The 18,676-nt window shown below is 41.4% G+C and overlaps 1 long non-coding RNA gene across 2 annotated transcripts in view; it reads left to right on the top strand.

Moving 5' to 3' along the window:
- The window catches only part of LOC309401110, a 22,651-nt gene extending 3,975 nt beyond the window's left edge, over window positions 1-18,676 (top strand). For both annotated transcript variants that reach the window (XR_014176758.1, XR_014176759.1), the window contains exons 3-5: window positions 81-171; window positions 7,426-7,503; window positions 16,469-18,676. This is a non-coding gene — a long non-coding RNA (uncharacterized lncRNA). The remainder of the gene's footprint in view (window positions 1-80; window positions 172-7,425; window positions 7,504-16,468) is intronic.

The following is an 18,676-nucleotide window of genomic DNA, read 5'->3' as shown; positions in this document are numbered from 1 at the left end:
TTTATTTTGGGAAAATTGGCCTCTAAAGATTTTGTGCTTACTCTAAACAGTTCATTGTGCCAGTTTTTTCCTTTTTTCAGGAGAATATGGAACAAGTGGCTTCAGGATTCCAGTTTATGGGATGGATCTACAAGGGGTCAAATTGCTTTGATGCCCAAAGTCCATGGAAAAGTAAGAGATACTTGCAATTCTTTTTCCAGACTCAAAGCCAATATCACAATGTCCTGTTCCTTTAAAGTGAGATGTAATTATGTAATACAATATTTCTCAGATTTGGCACATAGCTGAGAACTTAGATCAGGGCTAGACAGTCTCTTCTGGACCAATGGGCACTTTGCAAATTTTGGAAGCATGTTGTGGGCCATCTCAGAAAATAACTGCTATGAAATGCTTGTCTCTTTACAAAATGGTAGCAGTAAAAAGCATGGGCTGTCTTAAAACATGCATTATTAAGAAGCAAACCAATAGGATTGCCATTTACTGTTCATTTTACCCCTCCCCCTCCCTTGATACTTAATACCTTACCTATGTAATATTTAAGTTTATGTCTGGTCAGGTGGGTACATTTTCAAAGAAAACATTGGATTCCTTTCACCATTCTTATTTTCTAAGAATCCCTATGCGATCTCTAGAGATCCTAGAAACAATCTGGTACATATTTTTGGAGGGTGAAGTAAAGATTATTGTGAGTGGATAAATGGACTGCCCACAGGTTTGGCAAAAGTGCAACAGTTAAAGAAAGCTTTATTGTGGTTTTTAATAAACCACAGTGAGAATTAAATGTTCAGCTCTCCAAAATACAATATTGTGAGATTAGTCAGATTAGTCCCGAGAATGTTAACAAGGTAAAATATGATTGGTAGATTTTTAAGACATTTGAACCCAAGAAAAATAGTTATATTGTAAGCAATTTAATGGGAATTTGCAATATTTGTATTTGTAAGGATAATATTCTAAGAGGAGAGATGCTGTGACCTAAAATAAATTGGTAGTTAAATAGTATAGTCACCTTTGGCTCTGCTTAAATAGAATCTGGCCTATATTATCAAAAGAGAATTGCAAAAGCATAAATTCCCTTGTTTCCAGAGAAGTGAAGATTTTTTTTTGAGTATAGGCAAAAATAAAGGGAATGATATTTGAGATATATAATAGCAATGAATAATAGCTATTCAACTTAATCTTAATCTCTTAATCTCAAATTAGGAAACTAGTAAGAGTTTCAATAGAAGAGAATATTTGTAGCTCAGGTTTGAAATGTGTGATCCTTGTTGCTTTCTGAGATTGATGGTTTTCTTTCAGATGTTTCATCACCAAAAGTAACTTCATCATCAACTAGCACTGATGATGTTACCTACAGTAGTTTGGTAATGAAACATCTGCAAGAAAACTACCCAGCTCAGAGAGCACCAAGGATCCATAATGGGAGTTTATATCTGCAAGTTTAGAAAGTAAAAGGTTATTTCTATGGATAAAGACCCTACTCAGTTTGTGTAAAATCTTGGATTTTTTTAAAAAAATCTTTTATTTCCTTTAATGTATATGTGCTTTGAATCATTTCAGATTCTACATTTAATCAACTTACTGTTACTGGCGTAGTGTAGGAGAAGAGCAGGCAGAGCTGGTGACCAGAGTTAAACATATCATGAGCTTAGAGTTGCTACCAATGATCTATGTCCAACTCTTCTTGAATTCTGTTGATCCTTATTGGCACTAATTTAGTACAGAAGATGTATTGACTAGATTCTTATGTATAGTTTTAAGCAATAAATCTTTGAACTGCAACTTAATGTATAGTCCACAATCTTTGTGTCTGACAGGTGGTATTGTTTCACTTTGTTCAATACACATTTAGCCAATTCTGCTTAATTAAGAACTTATGTTTTCAAATTGTGCCTGAGTGCAGCACAAATATAAGTTGCAAGGTTTGTTGAAAATTCTCTTAAACGTTTTTTCATTCCCATTTATTATTTTTCTCCTCACTCCTCATTTTCACTATTATTTTCTCTCCAATATAAAATTCTAAGATTGGATTAAAAATCTGGATACGACATTTAATGTTTCATTTCAAAAACTGTCTTAATATTTATCTCATTTGAATGCCAATTTAAAAAGCTATCATCCTTTTCATGGTTGCCAAATACAATGGATTTCAAAACTGCAGTGCTGATTTAGTTCTAGCTGTATGTGACATTGCTTGAGGAGATACACTTACTTGCAAGACAAGAGGAAACAAGTTTTCTATAAGCATTGTGAAATTGACTAGATGGGATTAAATCTGACTAGAAGGATTAAGAAGAGGTTGGGAAATAATCAGGGCAGAGGTTTTCATGCTCTATGATAGCATCACTCTCTTAAATGATAAATATGTGACTGACCCCACAAAGACATCTAATAATTTAATTGAGGTTAGGACTAAGCTGGTTATTCAAGACTTATTAGTAATTCACCTGTATTAGGTATTTTCCACCTTTTTCAGTGTATTCTACATTTTTTAAAATCCATATTTATATCAATTTGTTTTCCCTTTTCTTTGAAGATGTAATAATCCTTAATTTGGAAATATTAGCAGGAGAAATCAATATGCCACTTTAGCCCTTAAATTTACAATACAAGAAGGGTTGGATTACCTTTGGAAAACAACCCCTGATGGCATTCATACTTCTTTATGTTCTTAATAGCAATCATGTACCATTGTTTTTCTTTTTCAACCTATATATTTAGATGAGAAAACTTCATAAACAACATAATGTATGTCAACATAAATGTACTATTATTCTTGGATATAATTCATCTCATGACTGCTTTACAATGAAATTATACTTGAGATAAAGCATTTGTGGAAATGCATAACCATTTGGATGGTGAGGGATGGGTTTTGAGTCAGTTTTTGACTCCTGGAGTCTGTCGACAAGTCCGTGCAGTTTTTTTAAAAAGATATGTGTTTATAGTTGAATGTGGAGAGCTGTTGGCCCCTTTTTTCTCTATATATGCATGCAGTCTGGGAAGGGCTATAGATAACATTTTATATTTCATTTCAGCTAAGACTCCTCAAGAGTTTCCTCTCCTCCATGCATTTCATTCAGCACTGGAAAATGTCCTCTGTGAAAGTGATCAGAGACAAATGGATTAATTGCATGTTAAATTAATAACATTACTATATTGAAGATGGGGCTGTCTTCTCTTTCTAAGCCACTTAATAACAAAAACAAACAAACAAACCCCAACACCACAGAATAACAGAGTTGGAAGGAACCTTGGAGGTCTTCTAGTCCAATCCCCTGCTTAGGCAGGAAACTCTACACCACTTCAGACAAATGGTTATCCAACATCTTAAAAACTTCCAGTGTTGGAGCATTCACAACTTCTCAAGGAAAATTGTTTCACTGATTAACTGTTCTATTTCTCCTTAATTCTAAGTTGATTCTCTCCTTGATTAGTTTCCACCCATTGCTTCTTGTTCTACCCTCAGGTGTCTTGGAGAATAGTTTGACTCCTTCTTTGTGGCAGCCCCTGAGATATTGGAACATTGCTATCATGTCTCCCCTGGTCCTTCTTTTTATAAGATTAGCAGTGCCCAATTCCTGCAACTGTTCTTAATATGTTTTAGCCTCCAGTCCCCTAATCATCTTTGTTGCTCTTCTTTGCACTCTTTCTAGAGTCTCAACATCTTTTTTACATCGTAACAGTTGAACAGGAAGTTACATTTCAAAGCTGTTTGAACTAAAGAAAGCATTCAATTTCCTTAAAGCTTACAAAACATCATAGCATCACACTTAGCATCACCATAGACTGAAAAGTTAGAGGTTCGGTCCTCTTACCCAAGAAATCCACTGGGTCAACCTACCTTCCTACCTATCTTTTACTTGGTGTAACTGTTTGGTTGTAGCAGCTTCCAATACTTAATATTAATGTGTTTCATCTGGCATCTTTCCACTAATTCTGGTCTATGAAAGAGATGGGACTTTAACAATCAAAATTGCCCTTCCATCAAACAAAAGGTAAAATATAAAGTGTTAAGGTTAAAAAACAGGTAAACTTGTAAAAAAAAGAAAAAAATAATAATTTCTATACTGGATTCTCCTGGCCATGTAGTATAGAAGCATGTCCTCCTCCCATCCTTTTTTGGGTTGTGTGGTTGATATAAATCAATCTCACAAGAGATAAACTAAATCATTTTTAACTGAAAATATGATTTATGAAGTCTGGTTTACAAAAACCTATGCACTGTTCTCGGTAAATCACAAGGTGGTGCTGGTTTGTTATAACAGTAATATTTGGAGAGAGCCAGGTTTCAAGTTATATATCAGTTTCAACAAATTAAGTCAAAGAAAAGTAAATCTTTAAATCAGATGTACTGTATAACTCTGGAATTGCACAGAATGTACTTCATATGCAGAGGAAAAGGTGGGGGAGTTTTTAACAAAGAGAAACATAATAAAGCAAAAGTCTAACTAGAATAGTTACATATTCGTTAGAGATACCATGAATCTCAAAGCAAAGTTTTCTGTTTTTTATACAGCATTTCTCCAGATCTCTGCTTTTAGCCATTCATCAGAGATGTTGAGAAAATGGCATACAACCTAGCTAAGGCATAGCAACTTTTTGCTCTGTGTCTTTAGACTTCTATTTTTTTTTTAAGAATTCAAATCTAAATCCAGAAAAGAGAAATAGGTAAGAAATCTGCCTTTGGTATAAATGATAGGAAGAACACGATCCCTGTGAATAATGATTGAAAATCAGATACTGTTTCAGAGTTAGAATGGCAGAGATGCTTCATATTGGCTATTCACAACACTTAACTGAGGCCTCTCCCATTCCCCAACACATTATTATATTTTGAAATTTGTTTTTCAGAATTACGGGAATGCAGCAGTGTTGTTAAGTTAAATTTCGATAGCTCTATTTAAATTTCCAATACAGATAGCTCTTGGTTAATGACTACTTGTTCAGCAATGATTTGCAGTTATGATGGTGCTGAATAAGTGGTGATTATGATTGATCCTTTAAATTCTGGCTCTCCCAGTACCTCTGTGATGATGTGATCATGATTTGGGCATATGGCAACTGGTTTGCACTTACATTGTAACAGCATCCCACATGATCATGATTTGTGACTTTTCCTACCAGCTTCCCCAAGCAAAGCCAAGAGGGAGATTGGCAGGGAAGATCAAAAGTTGTTTGCATAAGTCTCACACATCTGCACACTATCCTTGAGGCTTGGCATGCTCACACTGCCTCTCCCTGACCACTTGCACACCATTCCTGGCCATTGATACACTCCTGTGCACCCTTCTTCACCTGGCAGCATCCCAAGCCCCACTATACTCGTGCTGTGCCTTCCCCCACTATTCACACATCTTTGCTCCCTCTTCCAATTGCAGAAGCAACTTCCTGCTGGCTTCCTACTGACTTTAGTTGTTGGAAACTGGCAGGAAGTTGTGAGGATATGTTCACTGAATAACCCACAACCTTACTTAATGGCAACCAGAATTGCAGGGATTGCTATTGCTAAGTGGTGCAAAGTGATGGAACCACTGCTAAAAGGCCCTGCCAGTGGGAAATAGAGAGACATTCCATTTTAGAGTCCGTTCAGGGGGAAAACATAATGAGAGCAAACCTGTAGGCCTATCCATGATCAGTTCTGATTGCTTGTCCCTGACATGTTTTGCTTTATGACCACATCACTTAATAAAATCTGGTACCAATTGTTGTTGTAACTCAAGAACTACCTGCATGGCATCAGAGCAACTATAATAAATAATTGGGAAAAGGAGCAGGAACATTTATGATGATGCTTATAATAATAATTTAAACCTATATGCTGCCCAACTCTCAATGATTCTGGGCAGCTCACAATAATAATAAAAAAAATTATAATAAAAATCAGTGAAACATTCAAAAAAATGATAAAATTCAGCAGGCAGGATGTAGTAGGTATCTCACTCTTCCTTGCCAAAGTCCTGCGCGAAGAGCCAGATCTTCACAGCTCTTCAATACAGCATAATGGGCCCTGTCTAGATCCAGAGGCCAAGCACTGCTACAGAAGAGATGCACTTCTGGGGTCCCAATAGACGATAACTGTTAATCAAAGAAACTTGATAGTGACTGACATTTTATCCTTTTTTATCTAACCCAATTCTCTTCTGAATCCTCTCATTTTGTAGCAAAAGAGATTCTATTTCCAAATTTTAATTTTTACCACTAAGTTACCATGTAGGCAGGGGCATTTCTTAGACCAGTGAAGAACTGTTTCCCACTTGATTGGGTGGGCCAACCCCTGTGGCCAATCAATTGTTTCTCAGGCTTCTAAACATGGGTTCATTGCTCTTCCAGGATAGAGCTATTTAAGTATTGTGCTATTTAGAATGTTAAAGAATCTACTTGCAAGAAATCAGAATGAGTTTTGACAGATGTCAGAACAGTTCTCCACTCCAGCTTTATCCTGTGGTAAGGAGGGCAATGATGGAAGTTTTCCCACTGATATATGACATTTGTCGGAGTGGTAATGAATGTGGGATACTCCACCAATCATTAAGGCTTCACATATGCAGAATGAATACTTGCATAGACTTAAATCATTCATCTTTAGTTACAAGCTCAAGTTGGTAGATTTTATATATTATTAAATATTTAAAAAGGTGTTCCCGTGGGCTCAGTATCTTCATTTTTTCTTGAGTAACATGCCAAGATGCCAAAGCCTCCGGGAAAGGCGCACAAAGAAAGCAAAAGCTTATTTGGATTCAGCAGAAAAAAATAATCCTCCTTGGCTCCAGTTTGGGCAACTATTTAAGCCTATGCTGTCAAATTAAAGTACATGGAAGAATATTCCTTAAGCTGCTTTGAGACCTACAGTAGAAGAAGGACTTTACTTGTCAGATTTGCCTGAGGCGGCATTCTTATTCTTAATGAAGTAATTGGTCTGAGTCCAGATTGTACCATTCAATTTAATAGGGTTTCCACCTTAGTTTTCTTGGTACTTAATTTTTGTTTTTGTATAGGACCATTCAACCAGGTTAGTCTGAAATGGTACAACCCAAAAGCAGGGTGATTTTCCTGTTTCTCAGAAGAACTGTTGTTGAATCATTGCTGTTATCATTTTTATCTGCATTGAAGCTAAATTTTTAAAAAGGATGAAGTTAGAAGTCAATATCCATAAATAATGTAATCAGAACTGTTTCCATTCACTGAGGAGATATAAAATAGCTAGGCAGATAAGGGAGGGAGGGAGGGAAGGGTAGATGATAGATAGATGGATGGATAGATGATAGACAGACAGACAGACAGACAGACAGACAGACAGACAGACAACAGTGCGGAGTATTGCTTAGGAAATTCTTCACTTAACTGTCATAATTTATCTAGATGCCAAATGAAATATTGTCCCATAGCAAAACAGCTATATTCTTTCTCTTCATCTTTGTCAAGTTAAGTGTTTCTTCCGTGTGTACTCCTGGCCTTCCAATGGAATATAGATCTGAAAGGAGCAGAGCCCTTTCTTGAAAGGTAAGGATATTTGACTTCTACAATTATTGGTCAGTAGGGAAAGATGCCTTAATTCCTCATTTGGCTGCTGGTGTTGTGTATGATTTTTCTGTTTCCTACAAAATGCTTATGAAATTAAAATAGACGAGAGAAAAGGTTATTCTCTCATAAACTACAGCTGAAAAATCATAACCTGTGTTTACATGATGTGCATGATCCACACACTTGAAAATTGCCAAATTTGGGAAATACTGATCTGGAAGCATAGTTCAGTCTTCCAGATCATGCTCTTTCTCAATAAGAGTGGAGATAGCATCCATGCATGGGTTGATACTGTCCGTGCTCCGATTGGTCTGATTGTTAATTAATTAATGTGTTATATAACCCGCCCTTGTGAGTGGCACCACCCAGTTTCCGACTCAGTCCACTCTGGGACGGTCATGTTATCCAATTATCTCCATTTGCTAGATGCTATTTCCACCATTATTGAGAGTGATACTAAGGGTCCAATCTGACAGGCAGTGAGTAATCCTGGACTGACCTTCCAGGGGCCCTTATACCACCGGCCACAGGGCTTCAGTCCACAGGCCTGCACACCCTATTTCTACTCCTGACTTCCAAGCGCGCTTACCTCAATCCCTTGTGGGGCGAGCTTAGCGCCACTGGGATCAAAGGGCCGAAATTGACAGCTGCTTTGCAGCCAGTCTGCTAGGCTCCATTTTAGCGGCCGTGGCGCGCTGAAGACTCTGAGCCCTGACAGCTGGGAGTGAGGGTGACAGCCGGACATGCGCGCATGTTGCACTATCTCGGAGGTGCCGCATGCTGCCCAAACAAAGCCCGGAGGAATGCTTCGGCGCGTAGGAGGACTGGGGAGTGGCCGTGAAGGCTCCTAATGCAGCGCAAACAGCTGGCTAGAGTTACCTGGCGCATATAGGGCCGAACGGCAGCAGAATGGCTCCTCTCCGCCCAACAAGGCCCTGATTGTCAGAGAAAAGGCAGGAATGCCATTTTGAAGTGGGTGGAGCCAGGGAAAGAGGTCACGGCCACCATTTTGCCTCTTTGTCTTCATTAACCAGCAGCATGGCAGACAGCAGCATATCTGACCTCGCTCCGGAGGCCAGCAGAAATGCACAGGCTGGTAGCCTCCTCACACTGTGATAGGGCCCCATTTCCCCCACCAGGCAACCTACACCCCAGACTCACCCGGGGGAGAAGGCTTCGAGTAAGAGCTCCTCTTCCTTGTCCAGGGGCACAAAGAAGAGGGCCTCCAAATCGACCTCTAAGGTCAAGCATTGGGAGGAGCCAGTGCTATCAAAGCAGCGGTCTGACAGGGTATCAGTGCCAGCACCCCGGCTTAGCCCATTGCCACAGTTGCATCTGGAACTGAGCAGGGACCATTTAGCCCCATGTTGCCCGTCGACACATCAGGGCTTTGGGGCGGCACTGCTTCGAGGCCACAGAGCAGGGCTGTGGAAGCCACCTTCACTCATACTATGGCTGGCCTTCATCAAGAGGGACAGTTGCCCATCTTGCTGACGGCTTTTCCCCTGCAATCAATGACAGCTGGCTTCCAGGACATCATAGCCGAAGCCATCGTGGCAGGGCTAAAGAAGAAGGCCCAGGGGGCACTGTCAGGGGCTCCCCGATCTACCCCTCAGGCAGGGACAGCTCCAGAGTTGGTCACCCACTTGTCGTCTGCTGAGCTCGTTCGTACCCCTTCCCCCATCTCTGAGGAAGGGAAGATTAGAGACGCAGACCTGTCTGAGGAGGAGGGCACCGTTCCAAATGAAACCACCTATGTGGGCCTTTTTCTGCTGGTGCTGTTTAAGCCTTCGTTGTCTAAGGCCAAGGCTTCCTCCGACTTTGAGACCCAAGCAGAGGCTTCCGTTGCTCCGACACAGCCCCCGTTGGCGAGTGCCCTGTTCACGGAGCACAAAGTAGAGGCAGACACCATCCCCACTCCTCAGGTATTCATCGACATGGTGAAACGCCAGTCAACTGGCGCCCTCGGCTAATGACAGGCGATTCTACAATGTCACTGAACAGCTCGGCAAGACACTCCTCTGGTCTACTGTCGATCCCCTCATCGCAGCACTGCATACAAATACCACGCTGCCAGGCACAAAGGAGAACATCCTGAAGCTGGAGGATAGGTGAACCGACCAAGTTCTGCAGCGGGGTCATCAGGCGTCAGTCTGGGCGGGGCGCTTTTCAACTGTAGCCTCCTTCTTTTCGTGCTCAAGCCTCTTGGCTACAAGAGCTGCAAGAACGCATTCCTGCTGGCAATTCTAGGGCCCACCAGGACCTGAATAAAATTGTCGCAGGAGGGCAGTTTTCCGCGGACAGCACACTGAGTGCCACCCATTTTGTGTCCAGGGCCATGGCCTCATCGGTGGCCTTGGCAGACTCTTGTAGCTATGGCAATGGCAATCCGATATGAGACATAAATGGCGTCTGGCGTCTGAACTGTACCAAGGGGGGGGCCTCTTCAGGGACTCGCTAACACCATTGTTAATCGAGGACAAGGATAAGCATAAGATCATGCCCTCTAACCCGAAAAAAGGTTTTGCCTGAGCTGCCCCCTATCCTAGAAGACAGTCGTTCAGAGAGTATCGGGGGTCCTTTAGGCACACTGATTACTCACCATCAGGGTTTCACCAGCAGGCTGGATTCGGGCAACGCCCGAGGCAGCAACAGTATAGGCAACAGAGAGGGCGTCAGTCCAAGTGCCCCTTTTGCGGGGGCGGTAACTGATATACTGCAAACCTTAGCCTGTCGTAGGATCAGCCCCCCATTGGGGGACGACAATAGCACTTTGCCAATCAGTGGGAGGCCATGACGTCTGACTGTTGGGTGAGAGCCATGGTCAGGTTCAGTTTGACCTTAGAGTTCATCTCCCACCCCCCTAGGTCCTTCCTCCATTGTCCCATTTCCAGTAAACCCCAGAGACAGTTGTTAATGCGTTCAGCTATTCAGCACCTCCTGAACATTGGAGCCATCCATGTGGTGCCCGCTGATTAAATCTATCAGGGATTCTATTCCTTGTTATTTGTCATCCCCAAGGCCTTGGGATGGAGTGTAGGGCCATCCTTGATTTAAAATGGTTGAACAGGTTTATTAGATATAGACATTTCAAAATGCATTCGTTACATACTATTTTGGAAGGGGTGCGTGAGGGCAATTTCCTTACATGATCGACCTCACGGAGACGTACTTGCATGTACTCATCCTACAACAGCACCACCAGTTTCTCTGTTTTTGTTATAATTTTTGTCACTACCAATACACGGCTTTGCCTTTTGGCCTTTCTTCTGCTCCCCGTGTCTTTACTAAGGTTTTGGCAGCTCTGGCAGTCCACTTGCACACAGTACCAGTCAGGGTACAGCTCTACCTTGATGATATATAGGTACAGTCGACCTCTCAGGACAGGGACAGGGCCGACCTCCACACCACAATATACATGTTTTGGTCCCTGGGTTTTCCATTAACGAGGCCAAGAGTCATTTCACACCTACCACCAGGATTCTCCACCTAGGGGCTTAGATCGACTCGAGGGCTGGACAGGTCTTCCTTTCCGAGGAGCGGGTTTCTAGTCTTAGACAACTGGTGACTGAGGTGGTGAGGGGCCGTGGGACAACGCTGGCCACTCTCTCTAAGCTACTTGGGAAGATGGTCTCTGCCATTGCTATAGTGCCCTGGGCTAGACTACATACAAGAGACCTGCAATGGTTCCTACTCCCCTTCCAGAAGAAGAGGAATAGCACCTCTCTGGTGCAAGTAAATCTTCCTGGGGAGGTTCGGCAGTTCCTCCATTGGTGGCGGTCTCCAGCCATAGAGAAGGGGTGTCATTTTAGGGTGACAGGTAGGATCACCATTACCACAGACACCAGCCTATACGGTTGGGGAACCCATATGGGGTCACATATGGCGCAGGATCAGTGGACCCAGGAGGAGGCCAATAGGAGTATTAACTGGTTGGAGCTCAGGGCCATTATATTGGCACTTCTGAGCTTTCAGCAACACATCATTGGTCAACATGTGCTGGTCCCAACATCACAGCCAAGACCCACGTAAACAGGCAGGGGGAAACCAGCTCTAGGGATCTCATGCTAGAGGCTAGTGTCCTGGGATCATGGGCAGAGAGCAATCTTTTGTCTATTGTAGCTGAGCACATTTCAGGAGAGGCTAAAGTTAGAGCTGACTGGCTCAGTAGTCCCTGGCCAAGGGATCTCCTCTATGCCTTCCCTCCAGTGCCTCTCCTCCCCAGGTTTTCTGCAAGATCATCAACATCTTACTTACCCCTTACTGGCCAAGGCAGCCATGGTTTGCCGACCTTCAGATGTTGTTGGTGGAGAGGCCCTGGAGGATTCCACCAGACAAGATTGCCCTCAGCCAGGGCTCACTGGAACAACCGGAGCCCCAGTAGCTTCAGCTGGCGGTTGAGCCGCTCACTTTAAGTGGGGGCGGAGCAATTCTCTGCCAGGTTCATTAACATAATACAGGCCTCCAGGAGGCCCTCGACGGTCCATTTTTACAATGCCACCTGGAAAATCTTTTGTAAGTGGTGCTTGGGCAAACAGGTTACACCAACGGACTCCACCATTCCTCAGGTCCTAGAATTTCTGCGGGACGGGCTCGATAGGGGGTTATCACCTAACACCATTAGGAGACAGGTGGTGGGTACCATACTTACCTGGGTGGCAGACAGGCCCTGTCATATCACTCTCCAGTGAAATGGTTCTGAAAAGGGACTACTAACCTGAGGCTGCTGGCTGTGCACCGGTATCCAACTTGGGACCTCGCCAAGGTGCTTGGGGCTCTAATCAAACCACCGTTCAAGCCCCTGCAGGAAATCTCCCTCCAGTTCCTTACCTGGAAGTTTGCCTTCTTGGTGGCGATAACATCCACCAGGAGGCTATCAGAACTGCACTCCCTTTTGGTCCGGGAGGACCTATGCAAATTCCACGCAGATAGGGTGATCCTCAGGCTGGACCCATCATTTGTGCTGAAAATGGGGTCATGGTTCCATCGAGCCCAGGAGGTGGTGCTCCCTAATTTCTGCCCCACCCCAACTCACCAGCTGGAGAGTCAATGGCACAACCTCGACGTGCGTCGTGCACTTAAGATATATATCAACTGCACATCAGAGATTAGGCAATCAGAGGCACTCTTTATTTCCTTTCAACCCTCATCCTTAGGCAGGAAGGTCTCAGCAACAGTCATTGGTAGATGGGTCAGGCATTGCATAGCTGCAGCCTATGAGTTCCATGAGGAGAGGGCCCCAGAGGGCATAACAGCCCATTCTACAAGGAGTGCTGTCACCACAGCGGCGTGGGCTATGCAGGTTTCTCTGGATGAAAACTGCAGGGCTGCGGCGTGGGCATCCCCCTCACCAGTCATTAGGAATTATAAGTTAGACAAGTTTGCATCAGTTCAGCCTGACAGAACACAACTGGGATGGTCGCCTCCCCACCCTTGAGGACAGCCGAGCTTGGGTATGTCCCATGCATGGATGCTATCTCCACCCTTATTGAGACAGAGGGTTGGTACCTACCTGATGCACTTCATAAAATGGAGATAGCATCCAGCCCACCCTTTAGGGCAACCGTTCCATTCTCGTGTCTACAATTTGGGGAATGTTATTGTGTTGATTGACTGTACTTTGTATGTTACACTTCTCTTAATCTACTAAAGCTGCTGTTTGGATAACATGTTGAGTCTGTCTTCTTTTCTTCGCCGGAAACTGAGTGGTACAAGGGCGGGTTATATAACACTTTTAGTAATCAGACTCAGTCCAATCGGAGTATGGACAGTGTCAACCCATGCATGGATGCTACCTTTTTAGAAGAAGTGTAGCAGGTACCAACACTCTTTCTTTACCGAAGTTACAGTATGTCTGTTGAGATTCTCAATCATCCAGGTCATAGTTGTCTCAAAGATGTTTTTTCAAAAGGCAACTGGGCTGCTTTTTTTCCTTGAGGAAGAAAAAGAAGACATTTTGTTTCTAATCCAAGAAGCTAAATTGAAGCCGGCAGGATGGTGGGGGCTATGGAAGGATGAGTTCTGATAGAATCATAATCATTACAACCTCCACCTCCCCCATCTTTTCAGAACTAATCCCTCCATAGCCTCCACCATCCTGCTGGAACTGATGAAGCTTCTTTGGTGAGAAGTAAAAAGTCTTCCTCAAGGGAAAAAAAACCCCAACAGTTCAATTGTCTTTTGAACAATCACCTTTTAGACTACCCAGAGATCCTTGATGCTTTCTGACTCTACTTGTTTTCTGGCAAACATTTCACTAGCATTAACTATGTTACCTAGTTTGAGTAATGAAACATCTGCAAAAAAAAACAAGCAGCCTCAGAGAGCACCAAGGACCCTTCATGTCAACAACTATTGCTACAATAAGCTACAAATATTTTTTTATTAGACTACCTAGAGTTATCCCTCCATTTGACCAGTCTTCATTAAAATTCCAGGTGTTCCATCTGGAGGGCAGCTGGTTGTGGAAAGTTGTCATAGATAATCCCATACGCTTTATATATCCCAAAGAAGATATATAATCTGTTCCAGGAAGAAATGCAGTGGTTTTATTTCATCAGGTTACCAAAAGGCTTTTTTTCCTTTTGGGTATGGCTGCTATCTTCCCCTAGCTCCGCAGCATTTGACCATGTAATCAGGACTGCAAGACAAAGAGAGAATTCAGGCTACATCTCACCAAAAGTTACCTCGGTGTGTAAAGTTCATTGGATTCAGTATGAGGTTTATTGAAACCTGAAAAGGATCAAATATTGATGCTCTAGGAAATAAGGTAAGTAGGGGAAAGATCATTTCTGAAAATATCTTTTCTTCAAATGATGGGTCAAATGAATTTTGACCTTTTTGAAGATCAAAAAGAAATAACGGGTTTTGACATATTGCATTTTAAAGTAAGTTCCCTAAGGCAGAATGGCATGTGATATTGTCAAATTGTTTACTTCATTACAATTTAGGCTTTAGACTTTATTAATTCTAATATTTTTAATATAATTTTATTAGATTTAAAAAACATAAAAAATGGAAAATATAGAAAGCAAAGTTGAGAGAGAGAGAAAAGATAAAGTGCAATAAAGAAGAAAAGGGAAAGAATAAATATTTAAAGAAACTACTTATGGTCTTCCTTCAAGTAGTTAGAAATAAACTTATTCTCACTCTTCTCCAAAGTTATTTCACATAGTTCACTTCTTCCCATATTTAATTCTTTACAATCAACAAATCCATTAAATCATCAAATAATTTTTATCCATTTTCAGCAATTTATGAAAAGTACTTATTGTTTATCCCTTATTAAGCAGGTCAGTTTTGCCATTTCTACAATTCTGTCATCTTCACAATTCCAGTCCTCTATTGTAGATATGACTGATACATTCTTGTGACCACATGTGGTTAAAAAAAACGTAGATAATGAATAGAGAACATAATTTCTGCAATTGTTTCCAATACCTTTACCAGCAGCAACCATAGGTTTGGGTCTATATGTGCACTGGGGAAGATATGTGAACTACATTCCCTCCCCTTTGAGTCACATGACTGGGAGGACAGAGTTCTAAGAGAACTTAGAATGGAACACAATAGTTGCCAACATTCCAAATCACCAATGGCATACAGCTTCTTCCTTAGGAACACATTAGAGCTGCAGTCTCCAACCGCTTAGTCACCAGGGACCAATTCCATGGAAACATATTTTCCTGCAGTCCTGAGGGTGTGTGGTTTAGCATGCTGCCTGCATCCCAAAGAGGAGCTTTGCTTGTTTGCACGGACCGTTTGCTGGGGGCCACAGGGCTGGGGACTCTTGCATTAGAGGACTAAAATTTTCCTCTACTGGCCTGGGCCAAATACTGTTCATTTTATCTTGATTTTTCTTTCTTTTTTCTCCTACCATACTAAATTTGGCCCTGTTCAATTTTGGAAAATTATCCTCCTGAGAAACATATTGACCCTTTTCTGCATTTTTTTTTCCTCCAACATTCTCTTGTGTTGGAAATAATAATAATAATGATGTAGAGAAAGAAATAAAACCATTGCTTCAGGAATTGTTTCCAGCCACTTTACAAGCAATGGACATTAAAGGCATATACATTTTCTTCTGTATATTGAAACAACACAATTCAATTGTTTGTGAGATCAGAGGCTATATAAATTGGTTTAATAAATAAATTGTCTTTGTTGTTTTCTACTCTCTGCACTTACCAACCATAATTGGGGCTAGCAACTCCATTGCTAAGTGATACAGTGATAAAGTGAAAAATTATGTGACCATGTCCAGTTTATGATGGCAGTTTATCAGTTCTAGCTGTATCATTAAGTGAATGACTGTAATTAATGTTAAGTGTGATGTCATATGCTCTGATACTGAATTGCAATTTCCTGCCAGTTTTCCCACTGACTTCACTTGTCGGAAGCTGGCAGTGGAGGTCACAAACAGTGATCTTATGACTTCAGGATGCTGCAGCCATTTGTGCACCAGCTGCTGAGTGCCCTAATTGCAATCACGAGGCTGTGAATATTAATAACTTTGAATGAATGTTAATAAGCAAAGACCACCTGTCCCTTTGTGTTTGTATTTGTATGTTAGGAAGAATAGCATAGGTTGCATTTGCTCTGTTCTGCGTCCTTTGACTGAAAAATGAAGAAGCAGAACCTTAGAATGGAACAATCAGTAACCTTCCAAGATAGGAATGGGAATAGAGCAGGGGTGTCAAACTCACGGCCCGCGGGCCAGATGCATCACATGCTGACCCTACTTCCACCCGGTCTAGCGAAGGGGGGGGAAAGTCCCAATACATCATGTGACGCTGCTGTGACACAGTGAGTTTGATACCCCTGGAATAGAGAGATTTTTTCCCCAAAATGATTATTTGCCCAATCTTAACCCAACTTTGAAACCTGACCTTTGCTTTACTGACTTCTTTCATATCAATTTTGGCCCTATTTTTTTTATTTTCAGAGTTACCCTGCTGAGAAAGGAGGGACAGCAGACAAATCAGGACCTGATTTCCTTGACAGAACTTCTTTCCAACATTCCTTTGGGGTGGAAAGAATGGGGAAGAAAACCAAGATTGAGATTAGGAGGAGGAGGAAGGAATACAAAGACTAGAAATCGCTTGCCACGTGTGTACATCACATGTACAGCTCAGTAACGTTACTAATTTTTATTTTCAAAATGTATATAAGATTGGCTTTAAAGGATTAGATACAAAAATATTGGGAATAGAAATACTGTAATCCCATCTTTAAATGAGAAGGTTACTCTCTCTGAGTTTCTACCATTTTTAAGCTTAAGTACATCTATTTCCATATACTTTTTATAATATATTTTAAATATTGTATTAAGATTCATATGCATTTTTGTATAAATTTCTTCTAATATGCAGATTCTTGTCTGCAATTTGTATAATTTTGTTTTGTAAGAAATTTTCTTCAATACAGGTATATTTTTACTATGTGCTATTTTTATCCTCTAACAGATATAGCTGTATTTGTGTGTATATGTTTATGTGTATGTATGTATATGTGTGTGTTTGTGTATATATGTGTACACACACACACACACACACACACGCACACAGACATATGTAAGAAATGCATTGCAAAATTCTAGGAATTTGTCATTTCAAGAGCCCCTAACTTGTTTCAATTTGTGCAATTTATTTATTTAGATAATGTATATTGCTGCCCACTCACTTTTGGTAATTCTAGAAGGCTTACGAAAAATGAAAAACCAAAATACAAAGAGTTAAAAAAAATAACCTCCTCCTTTTCCCAACAACAAGCAATCAAACAAGCCACTTGATGGAATCCAGCCCGCTCTGGGTTCTGCAGGCCCATTGGCAAAACCAGGCCTTGCAAAAGAGTATCAAAGTGGGGGCCAGTTCCAAAGGAAGGGACTCCCCACAGAAAAAGCCCTACTTCTGGGTCACATCAGATGTACTTTCTTAGGAGGGGGGACCCGCAACATTTCCTACCTCCCTGCTTTGGTGGTTCGTGTGGATATAAATGGGAAGAGACAGGCCTTCAGATAATCGGATCCCAAGCCATGTAGGGCTTTAAAAGTGACAACCACAACTTTGAATTGTACTCGGAAGTAAATTGGCAACCAATGTAGTTCCTTCGGGAGAAGTAACACGTGAACACACCTGGGTCTGCACAAAACCACGCAGGCAGCTGCATTTTGAACCAGTTGGCACTTCCGGATACTTTTCAAGGGCAGCCTCATGTAGAGCGTGTTACAGTAGTCAATGTGGGAGGTGACTATGGTATGAGTTTGAGCAGGGATTGTTGGTCCTAGGAAGGGTGTAATTGGCACACAAGCTGCAGTTGCACAAAGTCCCTCCTGGCCAGTACTGCCACCTGGTCCTTGAAGCAGTAGTCATGAGTCCAGGAGAAACCCCAGGTTACACTCCGAATCTATCTGGGGCATCCCATCCAAGACCAGAGATGGCAATGTAGAAATAGAGAACTGTAATAAATGAACAGTTTTCTAATAATAATTTCAAAAATATTCAACAGAGTTCTTTTTTATTTCAGGAATACCAGCAGTATAAGGAAAATAACACTAATAGAATGTTTGTGAATAATTGTGTAATTAAGCTTAACAGATTTTATTTCTTAAATTTTAATATATATTTTTAAAGAAAGCAAATATATCAAACTCATGAAATGTCGTAAAATCTCAATATTTCTTTGTGAGATCTTGTTGAAACCTTATGACATTTGAGATCATTGATAGAGATGCCTAGGCTATTCTTTGAAATTGAGAAAGGGTGCCCTGATTCTAAAAAGTGTGCCATTCCCTTTTATGAACTGATCGGTTATTAGTTTGGGTGATGTAAGGAGGGGCTGTAATGTTAGGCCACATACTGTACAGTGATTTGACAAGAGTGCAGTAACAAAGAGAAATATCTCCTTTCTGGAAAACGTACTGTATTCAATAGTGATAGATGTGTGGACAAAGTATTTGCACTGTAAGAAGTTTATAACTGTCACTGTATAGCAAGGAGCAAGTTTGCTCTGAAAAGGTTAGCCAGATCTCAAGAAGTTTTTGAGGATTCTATGATACAGTCTTATTTATACTTCCATATTACTGAGCATAAAATGAGAGATTTGCACCATTAACACTCCAAATAAATTCACATTTCTTATTGAATTTTTAGAA

This window comes from Natrix helvetica, assembly GCF_964273705.1.
Source record: "Natrix helvetica genome assembly, chromosome: Z".
Classification (NCBI taxonomy): domain Eukaryota; kingdom Metazoa; phylum Chordata; class Lepidosauria; order Squamata; family Natricidae; genus Natrix; species Natrix helvetica.
The sequence above is the reverse complement of the archived record's forward strand: the minus strand, read 5'-3'. Positions and strand labels throughout refer to the sequence as shown.